The sequence below is a fragment of the Chionomys nivalis genome, chromosome X, assembly GCF_950005125.1.
Source record: "Chionomys nivalis chromosome X, mChiNiv1.1, whole genome shotgun sequence".
Taxonomy (NCBI): domain Eukaryota; kingdom Metazoa; phylum Chordata; class Mammalia; order Rodentia; family Cricetidae; genus Chionomys; species Chionomys nivalis.
In genome coordinates this window covers 74,778,248-74,790,582 of record NC_080112.1, presented here as the reverse complement: position 1 = coordinate 74,790,582, position 12,335 = coordinate 74,778,248, and the positions used below count along the sequence as shown (strand labels likewise).

The 12,335-nt window shown below is 41.8% G+C and overlaps 1 long non-coding RNA gene across 2 annotated transcripts in view; it reads left to right on the top strand.

The window, feature by feature from the left end:
* Positions 1-7,961: 7,961 nt before the first annotated feature.
* LOC130867281 (uncharacterized) overlaps positions 7,962-12,335 on the top strand; it is a 99,582-nt gene continuing 95,208 nt past the window's right edge. The window contains exons 1-3 of one of the 2 annotated variants that reach the window (XR_009056452.1): positions 7,962-8,220; positions 9,800-9,856; positions 12,062-12,116. This is a non-coding gene — a long non-coding RNA (uncharacterized LOC130867281). The remainder of the gene's footprint in view (positions 8,221-9,799; positions 9,857-12,061; positions 12,117-12,335) is intronic. The other variant, XR_009056451.1, reaches the window with a different exon arrangement.

The window sequence follows — 12,335 nt, the reverse complement described above, 5'->3', positions numbered from 1 at the left end:
ATTAGAGACAAGAGATGAGTGTGTGGAAGGAGAGGGGAAAGTAGAAATGTTAACGGAGGCAGATGATGGAAATAGAGGAAGAGCCAGAACCCAGGTCCTTTGCGGGAGCACAAAAGAGAAGGAAACAACACCTTCTATATGGGCAGAATTTGAGCTAGGAGACTATGTTTTGAGGTCAATTAGCATTTGCCACTGAGAAGAAATGGAAGGAAGCCATTTATGACCTCGAGACCAGGAAGAGCAAAGATGTGAAGGTGGAAAGGTCACAGGGCATATATGAAAAGCAGTGACTAGTTGAATTTGGCAGGCTCTAGTTTGGCATTCAGAGGTGACTTTCTTCCCATCACTACATATGTTCCTAGATGACGTCTCTCACTGTTCAGCCTGCAGAAGCTCTGGAAACAGAAATTGGCGTTAACATCAATGAAAGTGTGGCTGAATGAGAAAGGTCTCTAGTCTGCAAGAGTGCGTTGTGGTGCAGGTTCTAGGAATATTGGTGCCTGCAATTCTGTACTGTCCCTACTGCCATTCGCCAACCTTGAACACTGCTGAAGGAGGAGCACTGAAGGATAAAATCCTGGACTGTCTAATGGGGAGAGAAGAGAATAGGCACACAGCAACAACAAAAGCAACCCACCCAGGTGGGTGGGTGGAAGCATCTGTGTGTACAGTGGCAATCTACAGTGCTCTGAAGAAACCCCCATCTAGGCCAAGGCTGAAATGGTTATGATTTTTAAAAATCACTTCAGTTACCTCATACATTAACTCAAACTTTATAAGATGAAACATTCCCTAAGTGCTTACTAACACATTTTGGTTCTCCACCTGGACTCATGGTAAGGCCCCATGGTTTCACCACCACTGCCTCTGACACATCAGTGTATGTTTGGCTTAGCAAAACAGACAACATTGCAGCATTCCTATCAAAATAGGGTGAACTTGTAACTTTTATAAAAGGATTCCAGTGACCCCAGAGTCATATTTTGAGAACAACTGGTTCTCAAGATTGTTTTTAATTTTGCAACTGCAGAACAAACACATTGATATCGTCAGCAAATATTCATCTCAAACATCATTCTCTCAGCCTGGTTTAAAGATAAAATAGATGTTGCACTATACTGGATAAATATGTCTGGGAGATTCTGTTAAAATTTAAAATATGGACCCTGAAAATGTTTTCCATTAGAGTCAGATTTAAGAACATTCTAATTGTTCTTAATAAAAATCTGAAGTCAGATGTTAGGGGATGAAAGCTGAGAGGTCAGAGAAGCAGAGCAGCTAGCCCATAGAGAGACCTTTTACCTCTACCAAAGTTCAGATCGAGGGGGCAATCCTGTCCTCAGACTGCCTCCTTAGACTTCGTCCTCAGACTGAAGGGGTAATTCCCAGACTGCAACTATCTTCACCGATCCTCAAATTGCACTGAGATCCTGTCTCCTCCTGCCTTATATTCCCCTCTCCACCCAGCCATATTACTCCTGTCTCTGTCTCCCTAGTTCTGGGATTCAACACGTGTGATCCCAAGTGCTGGAATCACTTTTGTGTGAGCTCTGTTTCTTTTTTTAGACAGATTCAGTCTCATGTAGCTCAGGGTAGTCTTGAATTAACAGAGATCCGTTTGCCTCTCTGTCTCCCGAGTCCTGAGATTAAAAGGTGTGTGCCACCTCTCCTTGGTCTCTAGTGACTTAGCTCTCTACTATGATCTTCAGGCAAGCTTTGTTTGTTAAAACAAACAAAATATCACTATATCAGCATCTAATTTTCATGAAAATTTAAGCAGTCTTTTCTTTGAAATAAAAGCATTGGCAGCTGAGGAGAGTGCTCAGTAAACACACTAGGTGCTGAGGAAATGGATCAGTCAGTAAAATACTTAGGCACAAGCATGAGGACCAGCATTAGGATTCCCCAGGGCTCATGTAAAAGTCAGGGCATGGTGGTGCATCACTATGATCTCAACTGCAGAGGCAGAGACAGAAGGATGGGCTCCTGGGACTTACATGCCAGAGAGAGTAGCAGAATCTGGGAGATCCATCCCCAAAACCAAGGTGGAGAGTAATTAAGGAAGACCCCCTAGCCTTGACCTTTGGTGTCCACATACCTGTGTATACATACACATACACAGACATGCACACAAACATGTAAACACAAAAAACCAAAAACATTGACAAGACTGTTACACAATATTAATAAACAAATTTTCTCCTAAAGAGAATTTTATATTTTGAAAAGTGTAACTTTACCTTGGTTCTGTATTTGAACACTATATTATGACAGACATAAACTCCTTCTGAAGTTCTTATTAAGCTAAAAACGCTTTCCAAAACCTGAGAAATGAAAATAGAAATATATAACCCAGTGTAAAAAATGAAAAGCACTTTCTGGGTGACTGTTCTATTTGAACTTTTCTGATAGGGCAATGGGATACAGAGGAGGAGAAGACACAATCACTGTTCTTAAGAAACTCAAAGTTTACTGAGAAAGACAGACATCCCCAGATAGTCACAAGTCAATATAATAAGTGGTAGCAGAAGAATGTATAGCCATGTGGATGCTTAGAAGGACGGAGTTACTAGGCCAGAGAGGCATCAGAGTGTGTTAATGGCTCAAGCTTTCAGCTATCACAACAGTTTGATTTCTGTGATACATTTACATTCTTGGAGCTAGGACAGAAGAGAGAAATTGATGGATACATTTTGGAGGACTTCCTGGAACTATCTTTTATCTTTCTCCTGAGGCATAATTTCTCTGTGTAGCCCTGACTGTCCTGGAACCTGATCTGTAGACCAGGCTGGCCTCGAACACACAGAGATCTGTCTGCCTCTGCCACCTGAGTGCTGAAATTAAAGGTGTGCGCCACCACTGCCTGTCTCTGAAAATGTCTTTGCAGTGCTCTGATTGTAATTAGTTGACCACATTTGTGGTAGTCATCATGACATTCTTACCATCTGTGTGCTAGGTTCACTGACCCATGACGCATGCCAACAATTTCTTCAGTGGATTTCTGTGTCAGGTCTGCTGTAGAGCATTGGACGCTGGCCTGGCTGAATGAACTTTTTTATCCATAGTTATTCTGCATGTGCCTAGAACTAAAAGGTCAGGTTTTTGAGCTACCAGAAATTTTAGCAATAGGGCTTGCTGGGCATCATTTGGCCCACCAGTGGCAGGGGAATGGAAAGGTTAAAACTTGACTTCAATTTTTGGAAGATCTGATACTTGTAAGGCACTGCAGATTTACTGTACAGTGAGAGAAAGCATAACTAAAGAGGTAACTATAAATAACTATAAACTCGTTGTGATGTTTTATAGAGTAAAATTATGTAATATGGCTTATGTAAAATTATACATTGAAAAATAAATTGTGTTTTGCAGTACAGATCAGTCTTCTGCAGATAGCTGGCACTGAAACTAAATTCTTAGATATGCATGTATGGGCATACTGAGCATTGTATTCAGTGCTTTAGAAAAGTAACTCCCACAAAGGATGTTTTGATTGCAAATTATGGCGAACCCAACTGAAATGGACAAAAAAAAAAAGATGCTGATGAGTTTTTATTTACATGACAGGAAAGCCCAGATGTGGGACAGGCTACCCACTGGTTCAGCTATGACACTGGCTCCTTCCCTTTGTGGTTCTCTTGATTCTACTCTCCTGTCCTGTGGTGTTTGGTTTTGTCCTTACTTTGGGGGAGAGCAATGGTAACTAGGGCTATTTTATATTCCATCAGTTAAAAGATAATGGCTTCTTGCACTATAGTAAAAATGAATTTAAATGCTGCAAGATAATTAGAATTTAGAGTAACATCTGTATCACTACTGGCTATATACTCAGAAAACACTGTGTCAGCATATCACAGAGATACTTGCCCATCCATGGTCATGGGGCACTATTTACAACAGCCAAGTTACAGGATCAGTTCAGCGTCTGTTGACAGATGAATGGATAAAGAAAATATGGTACATGTGGATGACAGAGCTTTATTTGGCTATGAAGCATAAAATGATTTTGTTTGATGGAAATGGACCATATTTGTGATGAGCATATTAAGTGAAATGAGACAGGCAAATCTTGCATGTTTTCTGTCATTCATAGATCCTATAATTTGGGTAGCTACACAGGACCATATGTATAACGTAAAAGCTGCTGGCAAGAGGAAGATGATAGGGAGAGCAAGAGACAGATTACAGCAGGGAAAACAAAAGAGAGGATATGGGGAAATGGATATAATCAGGGTACTTTATATACTTGAAGGAAATTGTCCTTACTAAACCCATCATGATACAATGAATATATGCTAATAAAACAAAATGTAAGGCCAGATTCTATAAACCATGGAGATTCCCCCAAAATTTGTTCAAAAGCAATTGAATAGTTGAAATACTTTGAGGGTATCTGAAATTTTGCTTCTGCTTAGTATTTAGTTTTAAGCAGTGCCTCTTTCCTTGTACCTCTTATAATATCAATATTAATCTAGAAATAAGATGCTTCTGTACTTCTAGAATAGGACTAATATCTTAAGACATTCTTCTGAGCCTGCAACTTCAATATGCATAGAATTAATTATGCAGAACAGGTCAAGAAAACAATATCTGGAGTTTCCTACAACTGGTCTCTCATCATGGTATCAATGGCCTGGGTATCCTGGGAAAATGGTTATATCTTTTGGAGCCTTCGTTTCTTTAAGAAACAGAAACAATATTAGGACTTACCTCACAATGGCTGGAGATGACATGAAATACTACATGCAGTGCATATATAAAAGTGCCTGGTAGTTTTGGTTCATTGTGCCCTCAGTGACTCAGTAATTTTCTTTATGGCATCCCTAAGTGAAGAGAACTCTGTTGCACTTGTACTTATTGAACAATTAAGTGTAAAAATGGCAATGGTACTAGTTTATGAGCTGTATATTTCCTCAAAAATTTAGAATATCTTACAATAATCTTGTGAGTTGTTTATGTCATTCTGGGGTATGTTGTTCACCAGTTCAGGAATAAAACACCACTGGGGACAAATTTCTCTTTAATTACAGGCTGGTTTTTATTGAGATATGCCTATTATTATCATTAGAAAAAGAGGTTCATTGGAAGAGTAGTTTCTACATGAATAGTTATACCTAATACAGTGTCATTTTCTAGGTTTACTCCCCCCACCCCACTGTTGCTCATTGATCACATGTTATTGCTTTAAAAGAGATTTCATGTGCTAGATGGATGTACTTTCTTTTGCAATGCCTGAAATTCCATATACTTGGGAGGCTGAGACAGAAGTTTCACATTTATATTTATAATAAATTGTATTCAATTTATATATTAAATAATTCACATTATTATTCAAGTCTTGCCTAGGCTACAGGCTGAGTTCAGACCACCCTGGGCAACTTAGATCCTGCTTTAAAACAAAAAGTATAAAGAGGACTAGAGATGTATTTCAGGGATAGAGTGCTTGCCTTTAGTATTATTTAGGATTTTCTATCCTTTTTCTTTGCTTTTTCCTTTTCCTTTCTCCATGCCCTCCTTACCCAGTATCCAAATCCTGACTCTCACCCAAGCCCTCCTCACAGTGAGGAGAGAGTGGCTACCTAATTCAGGAAGAATGATTGGTTTGACTGTTTTGATTCCCCATTTGGCACATGAGCCAGCCAGAACATGGGGTGCTGTTAGCGCATTCCTGCATGCATCCTTCCTTTTTTTTTTTTTTTTTTTTTTTTTTTAAGAAACAGGAACAATCGGTTTAAATCCTATTCTAACTGAGCTCGGTGCTCTCCGGTTGGACATGTGGGGAGATCGAGTTTGCAAACTTGATTAAAATAAAGGCTCTTTGCTTTTACATACGGGACTCCTGGTTTCCTTGTCGGCTTGTCGGTGATTGCGAATTTGGGCGTAACACTGAGAAGCAGAAGAGAGTAAATCTTTGAAGCCGAGGTTGGTAGAAGATCTCTGAGATTTCCTAGAGGCGAGAGCCGCCTTCAGTTCTGTTTGGTTTTTCAGATTCACTGAAGGGAAATCTGATGTTGGAGTAATTAAGGAGGAATGAAATAGAAGACCTGTGCGTGCACTGTTGACTCTGGGCCTCCTTGGTGCTGGCCGGCAGAGGTCGGGAGCGGCTGGCTGGCTGTTAGCCCCAGCCTGCAGCGTTTGCTTTGGCCATTGAGGGAAAGAGCACGTTGTGGAAAGCCAGCCTTCCCGGCCAAGCGCCTATTTTCGTCCTGAATCTGTTGAGTCCAGCCTGAAGGTTGGCTCCAGGATCAACAGAGGCCATGGAAAATGGGACTGGATGTCTGGCAGACATCACTGTGGGCTTTGTCTTCCTGACCAGGTTAGTTAGCCCTGAGCTCACGAAGGCAGGCACAATAGAGAGCTAAGGACCTTGCAGCATCAGTACCAGAAAGAACAAGCTTGTTGCATTGTCACTGTATCTCAAGCCAGTCCTCATTTATTTCCCAGCTCTCTAGTCTAGTAAGGTGGGCGTGGAGGAAGGGCTGATAGAGTCTCCGCAGTACCTGAGGTCTCTTAAGTGAAAGACCATCAAACTATAGGGCCAGTCGTTTTCCCCAACAAAAACGGGAGACTCCTGAGACTTAGCACACTTATCGTCTAAAAAGCCAGGCACTGCATGTTATGGTTTTGAGAACTCTCCTGGTTTATATCTGCTTATTTAACTCTACCTTGGTGACAGAGAAGTATTCCTACGTGTGTGTAAATGAAGGAGCATGCCACCTTTCTTTGCTTTTAAAAAACAAAAGCTAAAATGTCAAAAAAATTTCTTAGGTTGTGTTCTGCATGAAAATAGACGGTAGGCTGGATGTGGCCTGTGAGTCCTAGTTTGTCTTTAGCAACCACCACTCTAGAAGATAGAACACAGACTATGGGGTTAACTTGGGGATGTTTGGATTGAATGAAAAGAATAAGCAGAGTTACAGGAAAACCGGGTACGTTTCCCAGAAAGTTACAACAGCTACCTTAAAGAAAGATATAAATGATGTTCAAGAGGCACTGGTTAAGGATGTCACAGGAAGGCTCAAAGGTCTGACCAGGGATTGGTTCTGATTTTTTAAAAGCTACAGGATGGTTGCTGTGTAAAGATGTTTCCACTTCTGTGTATCCATCATTTCCCACCCACTCACTAGTTACATTTAAATTTTAACGGCTCTTTGTTCGGGATCCATTCTCCCTTGACTAGCATTTGTTGATTGTTGCCTCATCTTGCTCCTCATTTTTTTGTACATTCTTCTTTTCAGAAACTAAGGGGTTAATGTCAAAAGGGCAAGGTTTGCTGGGCAGCTGCTGCACTGTTGCCTAGCAACCCTCAAGGGGCAGCTCAGAATTTGTGCAGAAGCTTTTGTGGAAATATGGTCTGATCCAACCATCAGGGCGGAGTAGAGAGCAAAGAAGATCATGTATATCAGACCCATGATAACTCATAAAACAGGATTTAACTCTACCTCTAAGAATATTGAATCTTCTTTTATGTCACTAGGGGGAATTAAATTTGCTTTAGGAGATTTCAGCTCTTTCCTGCTCCCCCCATCCCCCCAGTGGTTTGGTCCTATTTCTCAGAACATCATCCTTGTCACTAAACCTCCAGAGTGGCCTGCTGCTCCTGTCTCATAGATTATTATGCCTTACCCTTCCCTCTAGTTATCTGGTTTATAAGAGTGCTTTGATGATGTCTTGCACTAAAGCATCCCTTCTCAGCTCCCTCTACATGGCAGTGGTTTGTTCCTATGTGCTGAGCATCAGCATCTTTCCCCTCCTTTCTCACAGGAATGATTAGATACTGCGTCATTGAGCATCAGTCCTTAAGCCCCTCCCCCGGGGTCCACAGTGGTTTGATCCTACCTCATGGACTATTAGGTTCTTCTGATTCCCCCTCCAGCGTCACCATTACTAATGGTATGGTCCTCAGCATCAGGTCCTTTTTGTCCCCCACTGGTCTTCTGAGCAGAACTGACGCAGCTTCATCTCATTCCTGATGCATCCTGAGCCCCTCAGTGCCTTGCTACTGCGTCAGTGCTATAAACTGGACCAAATGGGTTGAAAATGGACAGAAATTGATCTTGATCACTTTAGATATTTTATGACAAAGAAAAAAAAGTAATTTCTGTTCAGTTAAAAATCCATTTGAGCCAGTTTAAGGTGATTGCGTAGAGCTGGAGCCTGAGGTCGGTAAAGCCAGGAAGATGGCTGAAGACTATGCTGACTCAAGCCCAGACAAGAATCCAGGTATTTATAGATGTTGAAAATAATCTGGGCAAAAGAAAAGAGACCAGATAAGGAGACAGGAAAATACAAGAAGCAGGGTTGATAGAGGGAGGGCTCAGAAGAGGTTAGCACAACCTGAAGAAATTTTTTTATATATATATTTAATATATAAAGACATATAAAAAAGGATTTGGGGCTCTAAATTGAGGCATCTGGGAGGCAGTCTGAATGCTGACGTCATCTGGCAGGCTGGAGCTGAGACTGGGTGGTTTGTGGTGCAGTGATGATGCCTGGCTCTGCAGGCCAGCTCCAAGGGCCATTCTTTGTAAGGGACTCACCTCAGGCTATTTGATTGATTGTCTCACTCCACAAATGATAGGCTTTTCATCCCTTTAACTGTGATAGCCATTTAAATTGGGAGGGAGTGAGCGATTTTGAAGAAAGCTAATTACAATAGGTAAGCCAAGGTGTGAATGGGGGAGTTGATTAGAATTGAGTTGGAGTGTTTACTTCCTAATTATTTTTTAGCAAGGTGGTTGGGGAAGTGGCAGCTTCAGCAAAGTACGTCATTTCTCATCTCTGGCAGGGCTTCTCCTCAGGGTTTGTGGCTTTATGTAGAAATTGGACTGCGTTGTCTGAATTTCTGTCATGTACGCGTGTTCCTGTTGTTTTTTGGGAACTGCAGTGGAAAAGACGGGGCTGAGACATGGAGGATGAAAACAATGACATTTCCGCAGACTGCGGCATTTTTGATGCAGTGAGACAGTGGGCAGGCCCAATGGTTTGATGACGATGATGAGTCATGTACTGCGGCAAGATGGAGGGTGGGGTTGGAGCTGGCTGCTTCAGCTGGCAGGGGTGCATGCGGCTCTCTGCGGCTTCCTACCTGTAAGGAGAAAGAGAAAGCTTTTCTAGAACGATTTAGAAACTCCACTGCCTGGGAGGGAAGGTGATATTTTTAAAAAAATATTTTTTGGAGAATTTGTTAGGATTCTGCGTATTTAGGAAGATGGCTTCCGTTAGCCACTGCCCATTTCTCCAAAGGGAGGATGGCGGCCATTTTGCTGAAGGCAGTTGAATGGCCTTCCCAGGACTGAGAAGGTAAGAATTAGAAGGTTTAGAATCAAATAACCCAGGCTTTGTGGGTCGTCTCTGTTATTTGTAATATGAACATTGAGCAAATTAACCTTTTGGAGAATTATGCTTATTTCTAAAATAAAGCTAATATCCTGTTTAAAAGATAGAAACTTAAAGTTTAATTCCTTTGGGGGCAAAGTAGATGATATTCAACATTTTTGTCTTATTGAACTGGATTGTGTGATAGGGATTATTTTTGTGTTTTGTGTATGTATAGTTTAGCTTGATAAAGACAATATCTTTCTAAATTTTTTAACAATGCTTTTCCACAAATGAAGCCACTGAACTATTTTGAGGATCAAAGAGAAATTTATTCACTGTAGAATTTTATAAAATATAAAGCATCCATGTACATATTTGCTGTTTCTATCATAATACATGGATTATTACCCACACAGTACTAGAGAAACCCAGGATAAAATGTCTTCTGGTGTTGCACACTCACAGACTTCTCGGATTTCAGATTCCCTTCCTCCCTGACTTCACCTGGACCTGTGGCGACTGGAAGCCTTGAGATGTGGTACGCAGCATCATGAGTCACAGGGACACAAGATGGGAGAGGCAGAAGGGGGGGGGACTTGGGGATCATGTGAGAGATGTGGGTGTGAGCAGAATGAGTATCACAATCTGTCCTTTAGCCGTAAAAATGTGGGAACTGCGTAGTTTTAAGAGCAGCCTTGGCTACCTTGCCTGAATTCTATTACTGGTGCTGTAAAGAGCAGGATTAGGTATAGGAGCAGCTGAAAGGGCAATGATGGGGGCTGTGGATAATATGGTACAGCGTTAGCCACAATGGTTCCACTGGGGAATTATGCTATGTAGTCAGAATTAGGAGCCAGGAAATATGGCCTTTTTGGATGAGATCTATTAATTAACTGATGATTACAATGTGTCTGCAGGGCAGAGAAGAGCATGACAAAGATTTTTGTTGTGGTGCTCTGTGAACAAGATGGAGGAACTATGAGTCAGCATTTCTCTTCCGGCGAGATTCTGAATGCGTTCTTTAAGGCAATCTTTTATTGAATACAGACTGTCTATCAGACATGCTGGATACTTTACATTGCTTATTTACTTCCCAGAACCACTCAAGCAGATGAAGAAAACATTCACAAAGGGTGTCACTTCTTTTCTGTATTTTTTCTGGATCAGGAATTCTTACTCAGTGTACAGGATGAGGATCTGTTCTCTTTGGAATTAGCAACAGCACATGGAGAAAGGCCTTTCTCCCAGTTCAGCTTGCTTCTCAGGAGGCCTGCCTCTCCCTGAGTCTCTAAGATGCTATGTGAGCCACTGTGATGATGGAAATGGGTGGGCGCAAGGTCTCTCAGGCACATCAAGTTAGGGAAAATGCTGAACATTACCATTATGGAGAAGTCCTTGGTAGTAGGCTGCCTGCAGCGCTCTACCTGGCTCTGGCTTGGCTCCAACATTCTAGTTCATGTCTTGGGTGGAGCTGTAGAATAGCAGGCTTATGCGGTGGGAAGACAGAAATGGAATGCAAGGAGAAGTAATATGCTGGATGACAGAACTAGGAATCTATGAAGAATTTACCAGACCACAAAGATAATCTAACAATAACAAAATAAATTTGATAAGAGGGCAGGGAATTCGGATTGCTCTTCAGACTCGAGAGGGAGGGGGAATGGAGTGGAGGGAGGGGGAGAGGAGTGGTGAGAGGGGGAGAGGAGTGGGAGGAGGGGGAGGAGTGGGAGGAGGGGGAGGGAAATGGGAGGCGGGGAGGAGGCGGAAATTTTTTCAATAAAAAAATTAAAAAAAGGGGCAAGTGTGACATTTTGTGTTTGTTTTATAAAACAAACAACTTTTTTTTTTTTTTTTTTTTTTTTTTTTTTTTTTTTTTTTTTTTTAGAAATTACAGTTCTAAAGGATGAACCCATGACCAAGGTGGAAAAGTTAATGTAAACTCAGGTTATATTTATGAATTATTGTATAGGCTCTAAAATTGCAGCAATCGATCCTTTTATTCTGACCAGCATTTGTAGAGCCATATCTCAAGTACTGTGCCTGGTTATATTGTCTCTAAAGGGGGAATGAGACAAAATGGAGATTAAGAAAAGAAGCCAGGAAAGTGACTAGGCCATGATGGTTGTCTTCTGATATCTTTAGACTTTTCATGACTAAAGAGGATTTATCAGTACAATTTGACCCCAAGAGTCAGAATGAGAGTGATTGGATAGGGGCTCCTGCAGAGCTGCCTGGACAGTCTCAGTGGGAAGGAACTTGCTTCCTGTGAAAGGAAGTAGAAGCCACCTGACTTGTGCAAGTGGCTGAGCTGTGAGTCCCCAGATGTAGCCTTAGTTCTTTGAGTATTTGGCTGGTGGGTGATGGGGCAATGATCAGAATGGAAGGACACAGAAGGACACAGAAGGGGGACTTGATCAGAATCCAAGGTTTTCTTTAAGTGGAAAATTTAAAAAAATGTACATTTTGGCTGAGCCAAAAATGTCAGTTTTCACAACAGTTAGGTAAATTATGGATTACTAACCTTTTTTGGACCCGTTATCCAGGTTGGCCTTAGACTAACTTTGTAGCCAAGGATGACATTGAACTTCTCATTCTCCTACCTCTGCTCCTAAGTGCTGGGATCATAGGTGTGTGTCATCAACTTGAACTCTGGACTTTGTGCATGCTAAGCAAGCGTTCTACCAGTTGACCAACATCCATAGCGTTGTATGTTATTCCCCCCCTCCCCTTCTTCTTTTCACAGATGAGAAAACGGAGTCTCAGAGAGGTCCCATGATTTGTCCAAGGCCATAAATCTTGTAAGTGACCCATACAGAGTGCATCAGAGTCTTGGGGTGTGGGAGGGGTACTGCATGTGCCTCAGGGTTGTCATTTTTACCTGATCACTTCTCCAGTTGAGTAACATGCTGATATTGCCAGAGGCGCATCAGGACTGTGCACAAGTACGTCATGTTGGGCTGGATGCCTGGAGCTGACGAGAGTATTGTGAAGATATATGATCAGCCTGCAGCCCAGCA